Source organism: Drosophila guanche, unplaced genomic scaffold (assembly GCF_900245975.1).
Source record: "Drosophila guanche unplaced genomic scaffold, DGUA_6, whole genome shotgun sequence".
Classification (NCBI taxonomy): Eukaryota; Metazoa; Arthropoda; class Insecta; order Diptera; family Drosophilidae; genus Drosophila; species Drosophila guanche.
Genome location: NW_022995743.1, coordinates 15,877,850 through 15,890,075, shown reverse-complemented (window position 1 = coordinate 15,890,075; position 12,226 = coordinate 15,877,850).

Here is a 12,226-nt window from a genome sequence, read left to right as displayed (position 1 = left end):
TGTACATTGTTTCTCACACAACATTTGCATAATTGTTTCGCATGGTTCATGGCTGTCCTGTCGCGTGGGTGTTTCGAGCTGCCACCCACCCCCGCAGCCGCTGGTCGAGTTTCGTGCGCATATCTCGGCATGGGCATGGGTATGGGGAGGCTAATTTCGCCATTGCCACTCGCAACTAGCCTCGATTAATCAAGCGGCTAAAACAACACATGAACCGCGCCCACAGTCCAGCAGTCATCCAGTTCTCCCCCTCGCTGCAGTATCTACACTTTTCACACACGAGAGTTCTGTGTTTATTTTGTGTGCGAATTTTCGCTGCATTTTTCACAGCATTGCGCATTTGCACTGTAATTGATCATGTTTGCGGCCGCCGCCTGGCAGCCGTATCTAACAATTGTGCTCGTAAATTTTCCGTTTTGCCCCAACAACAGGAAATTATGGTTAGAAAATTCGCTCTGTTGTTTGTGTTTGTGTTTGCGTTTGCATTTGCGTTTGCGTTTCTGTTGTTGTTTTTTATTTTTGCATATGCACTATGTATGGCCATTAGCCTGGTTTACACTGCCCCGGAGAGATAATCAATTTGCTTTCTCAAATGAAATGAATTGCCCATTAATAATCAAATGATTTCGCATTTAAGTTTGGTTGAGCAATCGCATTGTGCAAGCGAATGCAATACTTAAATTTAAAGTGGAAATGAACTGAAAACCGTTATAGCACGAATATATTTCGTCAGGTATTTGCATTTGTTGTTTTTGCTATTTGCACAGATCTACGCAAAAAGAGAATTCTGCTCTAACTGATTTCAATGCAAAGTAACCCTCTCTCTCTCAGCTTAGGTTCGACGGCAGCTCGCTCTTATGAGCATCTCTGAGAGAGTCTCTCAATAAGCTACGCACTCTCCCAACAACACGAGTACAGCACAACAATGCAGTGCAAGGGAATAGACAAACTAACAAAAATAACGGCGGACAAGGCGAAAGGGAACAAGAGAGCAGGTAGAAATATGGTAAATGTAGCCCAGCAGCAGCAGGTAGAATAATCTCGAAGTCAGTTCGGTGAAGCATCAACTTACGATGCCGTTACACGCGTACATTCAATTTGATTTCCAAGTGTTAATTACGAGTTTGCTGCTGTGCACATGCAGAAGTTGTTTGAAAGCGAAAATATTATTGAAAATAGGTCTGCATAATTGCTCCGACATTAGGTATGTTCAGCCCTAGTCCATTCATTTCCACTTGTCAAACACACACATAATCATAATCACGCTCACATGAATTATAATTTCCATATGCGATGAGAGAGAGAGAGAGAGAGAGAGAGAAGTGTATGTCAGCAATGGATTTTGAATGGAGTTGCTGTGACTTTTAATTAACTTTACTATATAATTTTCGATTTTATGGCATTTTGCTGTGCCAAAATAAATTGCAACGTTAACCAGTTTCCTCCATCAAAATAAAAAGGTGGCGGCTGGCGCCCACCGTCGGTTGCAATTGCAATTTCAATTGCACCACTGAGCCACTTTCCACAAATGTGGGGAGGGAGAGCAGAGCAGAGCGGTCGGTCAGGGGCGGGTGCACGGCTGACTGGCAAATCTGCATATGCGACCCGACCGACCCCTACATGGTGGCGTGCGTGATATATATTTTCAATTAGTTGGCAACATTTTGCAGCAAAAACTAGTTGTGTTTGAGTTAATATTTTTTTGTTGCTGGGCAGCAATTAATTTTAGCTTAATTTGAATGGTTAAAGTTTTTGTGTGCCCTGCACTGCTCAGCAGTTTTTCAGCGCCAGAGATGCCGGTGGCTCCAACAATCGCCTCTCACTCGTTCTTTCTCCCTCTAAATATTTCTTTTAACTTTGGTTTCATTGAAAAGCTCTCGGATCTGCTGATTTGTGAACTTTCTCGCATGGCCACAATAAATTCATGTGTGTATGTATGAGCGGCAAAGTGAATGCAAATAATTTCGACACTTGAACTCATTAACGCGACGGGGAGTTTTCATTAGCTCTCTGCCGATGAATCGTTTGGGGGCCCTGCCTGGTGCCGTGCATTGTTGGCCATTAAAAAATAACTCTGTTGAAGGTGCGGCCCAGTTTGGTTTTTATGGTGCGAACTTTTTCAATAATATTTATAATTACAATGAAATGTGCTGGGGGGCTGCGCTGCTGACCTAAATCCGGAAAATAGTTGCACAGATTACCCCGAATACCATTTGAAAGTTGAAAGGCCCGAATTTGGGGAGAGGCTGGCTGGCTGGTAATCATTTCATTTAACCGCAAATACAGTTTACAAAGCCCATCCATACATCGATCCATACATTTTTTTGCACCTTTTCCATGGGCCCTAATCCAATTATGGCGGCTGCTCCTCGCCTGCTGGGCATTGCAATTTTTACATTTTTTCGCAGATGCGAATGCCGACACATAAGTAATTTTCACACTTGAGTTTTCTTGCCTTTGAAAATGTGTGCCCAAAAAGATTTTCACGCCTCGGCATTGTCCAGAGTGCCAGGTCATGTCCTGCTCGTACCGTTTTCCCAGTGTGTTTTCGTCATTCGTTCCAGCACGCATTTCGAATTGGATTTTGAGCGAGACGAAAATTGTGTCTCTTGCCAGTTGGCCAAAAGCGAGGGAGAACAGCGAGGCTAATTTCAGAATTGGCAGCTGCATTGGCCATGATGGATCCCCCCGCGTTTGACAATCACGGAATCCAGGCAGTAGTGAGATTTAACGACTCGTGTTGTTCACAACTAATGAACTTTGATTTGATGTTGGCCCTTTGTAGTAGATTTACGCGGCCCTAAATGCCAGATGAGAGACGAGAGTTTTATCTATTTATCTAACACATGCTGCGCTTTTGCTCAATACTTAACCTGGTTTTACTTTTAATTAAAAGAGCCACAAACCCAAACCCAAACCCGTACCCCAAACTCTCATCAAATGGCGTTAAATTCGAGTCCATAAAAAGCCAAACGCAACGGGCGTCGAAAGGAAAGTGTTGAGGTTGGCCAGGGCTTCGGATATTGGATTGGGTTTTGTTTATGGAGACACAGGGACCGCCCTGTGCCAGCTTATCGGCCCGACCCGCCTGCGATAATGTTAATGATGGCCTTTAAATTATTTTATGTACTTTGTAATGTGCCTACAAGTTTGTGGGCGCTGCTGCAGTGCTGTGGCTTGGGCAGTTAAATCGAATTTGATTTTAATTTTTATGACAAGTTTTACTTTCCGCAGCGTGCGCAGATCTATTTGGAGTGGCACAAGTAAGACAACAAATTTCGATAAGCATCGGGCGACAAGCGAAAGCACTTTGATGTGTAACGAAACGGATTAGATAATCCCATCCTGAATAATTAAAGCTGAAAGTGGAATAGATGTCGTTTCACTCCTTACACGTTTCCATCACCGTTACAAGGTGTAACACCCCACCCTGACAGACGGTGTTCTTTCTGCCTGAAGTGCATTGCATTCCGTGGCAGACCTCACCCAGTTACCATTCCATTGTCAATGCCCCCTCCCACTTGCTCCATTCCAATTCCAATTCCAATTCATTGCCCGCTAATGTGCTGTAATCTAAAGCTAAGGCGCTTTGGAAATCAATTACAAATGTCAGTCATTGTCGGTACTGTGCCCAATACCTCAGACTCGGCGTGTGACAGTTTGGAGAGACAGTTGGGTGGTTAAGCCCAGCGTCAAGTCAGTCGGCGCTAATTCCCCAGACACATCGTACATATTTTTTACCAATTGCACTTCTGCTCCCCAGCCGTCCGGCATTTGAGGTGTGTGGCTGAGCTTATGACTGATGGGTTGACCTTTTGGGTGGCTGCAATTGGGGCTGTGATTGGTTTGAGGGGGTGGGGAGGGAATGACAACATCGATGAGGTCTAGGCCACACAGGGCTGCTGTTCATTTATCAACATGATGATGGCCTCAAACTACTCTTTCGTTCTGACGATGACTTCCAATAAACAACAATTAATCAATTTGTAAATAATATTTCTGCGCCTACGCACAGCCACAAAGAACCAACTGAACTGGAAGTGGAGCTGGAGTTGGAGTCGCAGATGGTATTGGGGCTCTGAGCAGTTCATCAATTAGGCGGCGACTTGCCGGCAACATGTGCGCCTGATGGAGGCAGCAGCCCCATCCGAATGGCGCCACAACCAAGAGAACGAGAGAGCTGGGTTATGGCTCAGCTCGTTAGTTTGTCCCTGGTTTCATTTTTCATAATTTCCACACACTTGCCGGGTGTGTCCGGAAAATCCAATGCCAAAACTTACGACTTCCGCTTGCAATTGATGGCTAGTCAGGGTCCGGTCTGGTTGCTGCTGCTGCATTGCCAATGCCAGAAGTCAACTTAATTAATTTCAGAGCCAACAGCGCCGCCCTGCTGCACTCTGGAGAGGCTGCTGCTGCTCCCTGTCTGCTGGCTGCCACTTCAGCTAAATCCATTTCAATTCAAGTTAAAGCCACAGAGCGGCTAGCGCTAGAGCTGGAGCCCAGGACCAGCATCAGGTCCAGTTTCAAGTCCCAAGTCCAGTGCAGACACAGGAAGTGCAGGCGTTTGGATCTGCTTCTGCTGCTGCTGCTGCTGCTGCTTTTCTTTATCTCGTTATTGCCGCTCCAGGAGCTGAAGCTGCAGTTGCAGTTGCAGTGGGGACTGGGCGCTTGAGCCGGGGCTGTGGCAGGTGTTGCAGATATCGCTGATTAAATGGCGTACGCCAAATCATGGCCAAAAGCGTTCGACGCACATTAAAGCAAGCTCAAGAGCAGGGGGAGCAGCAGCAGCAGCAGCGGCGGGACAGGGGAGAGGCCCACGCGATTCTAAGTGAAACTTGAGCTCATCTCAGCCAGCAACGGGAAGTCTGATTAACATTCACCCGCTGGGTGGTGGTGGTGGTGGAACTACTCGAACATAAACCGAGAATTTGAGTAGCCAGCGATGGGGAGATTACGTTGCAAAGAGGAGAGAGCTCTAAGTGGCAAGAAAAGTGCATTCTAGCGTGCGGCTAAATCACAAATTTAAAATGAAAATGATTCCCAAAGCTGGGAACTTCCTCTTGCATTTAGGAATATTTATTGAATTTATTTACATTTATTTTGTGTAATATTTTGACCACCCAAAAGTCTTGGAGAGCCATTGAAAAGTGAATTGTGTGCCGCTTTGATCTCCACCCAAGTGCTCGACTGTACCTCTGACAGCATCCTTCCAGACTGCTTGACGTCTCCGTTGCATGCCACCCCGACGCTGCATGCTTAATATGCGGTCGCTGCCCGCCCACGCTGCACAGCTCTCCGATGCCGCCTCACATGCTCTCTGCCACACCGAAAACTGCCAAAAGTCACACACTCTCATTCTCGTAACGAATTGTCAATTAGTAATGCCCGAAAGAGACAACTCTCCGCCTTCCCGGTTGACTACTGTCATCGGCCGTTGGCAAGATGAATGAGCCTGCCCCCTGCCACTGCCACTGCCATTGCCATTGCCAGGGCACACTCGATAGATCGATCGATGATGTGGACCTACCGCAACTGCCATCATTGCAAAAAAGAAGGACCAAAGAAGAGGCAACAATGCGGGAGTCAAAGTCGAGGCCGGAAGATGCTCGGGCAGCGTGTGAACCGTGTAACAAGTGTAGCCAATTTCCCCCGCCGAACAATACACACACACGAAAAATGTGACACAAATTAGTAACGCCTTGGGTCGGGGTTCCTTGTCCCGTCCCACGTTCAGGGAGTCCTCTCTCTCTCTCTCTCTCTCTCTCTCTGTCTTTTTTTGCTCCTGTTGTGCGTGGGTGTCGTCTGAAGCTGCCGCCCGGGCTGTCTTTGTGGATTGTGAGACACTTTCATCACTTCCCAAAGCAAATGCATGTCATCCATGCCGACTCGCTGTGCTCTCGACTCTCGACTGTCGACCGTCGTCTGTCGGTGGGCGTTTGTTTTAATAGTTCGCTCTTGTGATCTTTCTTTGACTCTTCTCACACTCAGCCGCCGACACTCTCTGCAATGGCTCTTTGAGCCCACACACACGCGTTTCGCACTGAACTCATACATAAATTATGAGCAGAAATCAAAAGGTTTCCCAGCCCCGAAATGCCGTTCATCCACTTGCAAACTGAGCTGGCATTAAATTGGAACCGAATTTTCCATTTCCCAGCAGTGCTTTAAAGCAAGAATATTTACCTAACTCAGCACCATCAAGAACCAGGCACAAAAGTGCTTTAAAGTGCTGTCAACCTGCCGGCCCAAGCAATTACCTGGCCATCCATCTAGCCTCCAGAATGTCGTAGCTAATTTGTGTGCCATTGCTGCAGCAGGAAGATGAAAGTGCACAGTGGATGGACTCTTGGCAACCTGTTCAATATGCGAGCAATGCACAATGACACAGATTTTCATTTTCATTTTCATTTTCATTGGCTCCCCTCCCCCCCCCCGAAGCCTAGCCAGAGCCGTTGAACTGCATTGGACTGACCCTGGACGGAGTGAATGACTGACAGACAGAACGACGAACTGACTGACCCATTTCTGTGCTCTGCTCTGCTCTGCTCTGCTCTGCTCTGCTCCATGTTGTGCAATGACTGATTAGAGCGCAGCAACAGCATGAACATAACAGAACCCAACCCCAGCAACAGCCAACATCCAGCATAACAACCCACCAGGAAGGCGAGTGACAGCCCGGATCTGAGGCAACGTTGATAAAAGAAAAGGCAGCAGCAGCAGCAGCCAGTAAACCACAATACTGAATACAGACCATGATGGCTCTGCTCTAGCAATGAATGGTTCGTTCGGCTCCTGGAAAAGGCCGGGGCCCGGGACTGGACTGGGGGCCCAACATTGCACTTGATTAGTGCAAGCAGAGCCACAATGCGTGGGTCTGGAATGGGGTCATCGAGTGGAGAGAGGGAGGGATGCAGCTGCTGTGTTAACGGAGCACCCAAATCTGGTTACTGGCCAGCTTTCGGGCAACGCTTGGCTCGTCCCTCTTGCATGCGTTTCATTATGTCAAACAGTCAATCATGCAAAACAGTTTCAGCTTCCAACAACCAGCAAGCAATCGGTGAAGGGGGCGAGGAACTCACACAATAGTCACAGCACAGTGGAGCGAAAGACTCTCCAAAGTCTTTCCCGCTGTACCATTTGGCCTTGCAGCTGCTCTGGTGGCAAACGGGCACTGGGCAAAAGTCGAACCCCTGCAGCGGTCTCCGGCTTCACCTCATCAGAACGCAGAGTCGAGCGGGCGCATGTTAAGCATATGCAAAGTCAGAAACCGAAATGCACTGCACTGATTCCCATCGTGGAAGCAGAGCTGGTCTTAGACCACACACAGAAACAATTGGCAGGCCTCAGAGCTGTTTTCTTTTTGGCAATTGCACATCGTTTGAGGAGCCGCCGACAAACAAAAAAGAAAACACTTTAAGGCAGCGCAAGTGGCTGCTAAATGAGTTTCAAATGGAAACAAATCGACCGACAAGCAACAAAGGCCAAAACGAGCGGTCCTAGGGCCAAGCAAGAAAGGATCAAACGTAACTCTCCGGCCCATGCAAAGTGCTGCAGTTGCAGTGTAGCTCATAAGCACAACAAAATGTGTGGCACAAACAATGCAAACGACAATCAGTGAGCAACAGGGAGGGGAGTGGCATCAAAAGGACAACAGGAACAGAGGGGCCTTGCCTCAGGTGACAACCGACTCTGGTGAGATTTTCCCAAGGTTTGAGCTCGGTTGCTGCTGCTGCTGCCGGAGATGCTGCTCTATTGTCCACTTGCCTCAAAAGGAGGGAGTGTAGTGGGCCAGAAACGATGACGGTGACAATTTTGTTGTCTTTCGGGAATCGTATTAAGGTGCCCCCCCCTCCCCACACAATCTGCGTCATCGTGTGTGGCGGCCTGTGCGGCAATTAGAGAAGTCTTTGGCCCATTGTCAACCCAGCGACAGTCGCCGCTCAACCTTGTCAAATTAGTTAATAAAGGTGGGAAGAATGTCATGTTATGTTGTAGGTTCTGGCTCTCATCTTTAGATGCTTTGCCGCAATGAGTTTGCGAATCTTGGCCCAAGACGGCTTCTTTGAGCCATCATTTTCCCTCTCAATTCGGTGGCCCTTTGGTGTCTTTGATCGCTTTCAATATTGTGACAGGCGCAACAATCGCATAGCCCATTGAGATTATCGATTGGACTTGAGTTGAGAGTTCCCACGTTGCAGATGAAACTGGACAGGACAGCCAGCGTGCTGCTCTAATGATAATTATAAGACAGAATTGACCTGTTTGCCTGTTTGCTGCCTCGCAATCAGCGTCGCAAAGTCTGCCGCGGGCTGGCGCACAATTTTCTGGTACGGGCAGCACTTCATTTTTATTAATTACCCAAAGGAGCAGCCTAATTACGCTCCCAAAAAGGAGCAGAGAGCGAGCAACAGCTGTAACTGGTACTGAGGCCCTTTGGCTTCATTGCCACATTCACACCTTGCCCCAGAACAGATGGCCCAGACCAGGGGCAAACCCCCGGACAAGTTTAATAAATATTTTTAATACACAAATTGCAGCTCTTTAAGAGGGAGACGCCCCCCGCCGGAGTGCAACAACATTGTTGCCAAGCGGCTCTTTTTTTTGCGCCTCAGATTAAGACAAAGTCCAGCTGCCGCTGCCGCTGCTCTCTGCCTCTGCCTCTGCCTCCGTCAATGTTATCATTCATAATTTTACACGCTTGTGATTTTATGAGCGTGAAATTGGCAATAATTACGAGGCGGCTTATAGCCATTTTCGTGCGTTAATCAGGTTCTGTTCTGTCGGCTGCCTGCCCTTTGTCGTAGATCTTATCGGCCTAATCAGTCGGCCGCGATTGTGAGGCAGAGAGGAAACTTGAAATTGACAATCCACGAACTCCACGCGAAAACTCTTCTCATTACGCGTCGCAGCCAGGGGCAAGGGCAGAGGCAAATGCCATTCGGTGGCAGTTGCCTTTAAGCCGCTTGGCCCCAAAAAACTTTTATTTGGTGCTTTTTCCCGGCTCCCTTTGGCACATCTTGTTGCAGATTTGTGTTTGGCACAAATTGGCTTAAGCCGCGCACAAAACGTTTTCCATCAGCATGGCAAAAGTTTTCCGGGCACTGCTGCTGCTGCTTTTCCGCGCTTTTGTCACAAGTTTCACTTTGCCGTGGTTGCCCCCTCTACCTGCTCTATGCGTAATTGCATTGCTTGTTGCGCTGCATTAAACATTTAATAATTTCCCTGCCACATCTGCCTTTGTGTGGCTTACTTTTTGTGGAACAGAAAAGTGCTTCATCATTTGAAAATGTTTATAAGCTGATAAGAATGGGGTTTCCATCATGTTTTTAGTGCCACAAGCAAAGCGGAATAACGATGTTTTCGTAGACTGCCTTATATGAGTCCTCTAACGCAGATTTAGGATGGAAATTGAAGAGAAAAGTGCCATATTTTGGCACATTAAATGTATATTCATTAACACTTAATTCATGTATTTTCTTGTCTACTTTCAGTGACTGCGATTACCCCGGCGACCTGCTCTAAGCAAAGGTAAAAAATTGATTTTAAATCACAGAATACGTTTCCTTCTCTGCGCCGGAATGACAGCTCTGGAATCACTTTATCGCACTTCCTGTAGCTAGGGCCAACTATCTCTTCGCGTCTTACGACATTCCTTTCCCATTTGGCCACGCTTATTAACAATGGCCAATGGACGGGGGGCATTAATTTCTGGCTGCAGCACGTGACATTTGTCTTAGCCTCGGCAGGGAGAGACGCGCTTTAGCCACGCTTTTTGTTGCCAAAAGGATAATGGTAGCCGGCTACCAGGTGGGTGTACTAAATGCCGCTCAAGGTGATTCGACTGCCACTGCAACAGCCACTGCCCTGTCCCAACCCATGCCTGTCATAATTTGCTGTGACTAAATGCGCTTTGTGCGCGTGCAGAGGTGCAGAGGTGCAGCCGAAGCCGAAGCCGGAGAGCTGGACACACGTACCGCGATTGGCCACGCATGCGCAGTGGACACAGGATGGACGCGGGTCTAGTTAGTGGAATTGCCTTGGAAATGTCAACTGGCAGGCCGGCTGGATGTCTGATTTGGCACGCATGAGGCCGGGCAGGGTAGGGCAGCAATAAACACTGCTTAGAGCTCCACGGGGCCCTTAATGGCATGGCCATAAAGTGCTATTTCAAGGCTTCTGCTGCTGCCGTTTTCGGTAGTCCTGCGACTACTGAAATTCCAGCTACTGCTGCTGCAGCGTCCTTTGTGCCACGTTTCGGGGAACTGCCGTCCCACTGCTGGCTCATTCGTTGCAAATATTTTGGTACAAACAAATGTCAAGCTGCGCCAAAATGTCTCAAAGGACGACAACTCCTCTGGCTCGTGCTGGGCACGATTTCTGTTTCTGTTTTTGTTTTTGTTTTGGCACATTATTAGGAAGCTAACTGTTTTGTTTGCGATTGTTTAACTGTCCTGCGGTTTGGTTCAGGTGCGTCCAAAAACGTTTCAGCTGTCAAGGAGAAAGAAAACGGCAGAAAACTATTCCCCAGCTGCCTGCAGAGGCCTCCCAATGCTGGACAGCTGCCACCGCCCCCGACAACAGCCGAAATCCCAAAGCGAAAAGTGATGCCTCAGCAAACAGTCATTAAAGAGCAGCCCAGCTTCCAGCTTTATTGTTGCAGTTTTTGGCCTGCTATTTCGTTGCGAAGCTTTCATGCATTCTCGAGCAGTCCAGCCATGTGAATTGTCCAATTGATTTGGCCCAAAAGCTGGCCAACCCAAGTGCAGCTGTGGGGCAGGGCAAATCATCAACAATTGCCACTAATTGGGCAGAGCAGCGTCGAGGGTTCTTCAGGGGCAGTCTGCTGTAGTCTAAGCTGCACTAAGTACCTTGGAATATTGAATATTAATGCAGGCGGGATTCCACTTGAGGCTGGCCAAGGCCTGGCAACAAATTACGTACATGCAACACTCTGAATCTCTTCAGAAAATGCAATTGAGCGAACAGTTTTGCTCTGCGAGTCGCATTTCCATTTGCCACGCTCGGCAGCTGCCTACGACCCAGAGTTGATCTCTGCCCTAAGCTAAAAAGGACATTTCATTAGCACTTTTTGCATCTTGTACGCAACTCACAGTCAGTTCAGGGTCCAGGCCCAGTCGAGCGATGAAAATTTCGTTTCGTCACAAGCGATTTGCTCTTTTCACGAGTTTCCAACTGCGCAGCTCGGGGCTCTAGGCTCGAGGCTCGAGGCTCGTGTGTGATCCCATGTCATCCCTAGCCCAGCATTGGCTTAAATGTGTGTCAACCTCGTAAATCCTGTTTTTAAATTAAGTGCATTGCGTGGCGTAACGAATTTCTTATTTGATTTTGTGCATACTTTGTCACTTGCAATGTGTTAACTGCTGCAGGAGAAAAACAAATTTCCAGCGGTTCGCAACGCTTTTCGATTTTGAATCGCTCTTTAGATGCTCTGCGTCTGCGCTCCCCCTCACTGCTGGTCTGTGGCAGCTGTGGCGCAACAGACAGAGCGGCTCTCTCTCTAACAAGGTGTGTCATGGGGCACACATTTATCCCTGGGCCGACGTGGCTGACTGGCAGCCTGAGTATTGTCACAGTTCGTTCAGGTTGATATGAGTTGTAATGGAGTAGATAATCCCGCACAAATTCTGGGGAAAAAACTACCTTTCTGGCGGCATTTCTGTTGCTTTCTAAATAAGTTTTGTTAGGATCCTCGTTAGGGAGATCTTTACCAAAAGAGAAGCTTACCCAGCACAGACGCTTCAAATAATAAATAGATTGACGCTCAAGTGTTGTCCAGCCCAAAGCAACGTGCGGTAGGTCAGACTTGGAAAAAAAACACATTGTCCTCTCACACCCAAATGTGTGTCCCATAAGCCCGGGGCCAAAACACAAACATATTGAAAAACGTAGGGCTGGCAGGACAACAGGAGGATGTGCATCAACTGTGGCCACATATGGCTCACACAGACACACACTCAGGTGCATGGCTGGCTGCACAGCATCAATTGTAAAAGGATTAGGGCTTCATTTGGAATGCGCATTCATTTCCAGCAACACCACTGGAGGGAAGGAGCTTCCTCATGCCCATGCCCAGATTCTGATTCTCCTGTCCTGCAGCCTCTCATCCTCATCTGTGTAAGCGGATTTCTGACTGCCGGCTGAGCCCTACCATTCTCTGGCTGTTTTTTGTTGTCCCATTTGTTTGCTGTTAGTTGGTGTTTTTCTT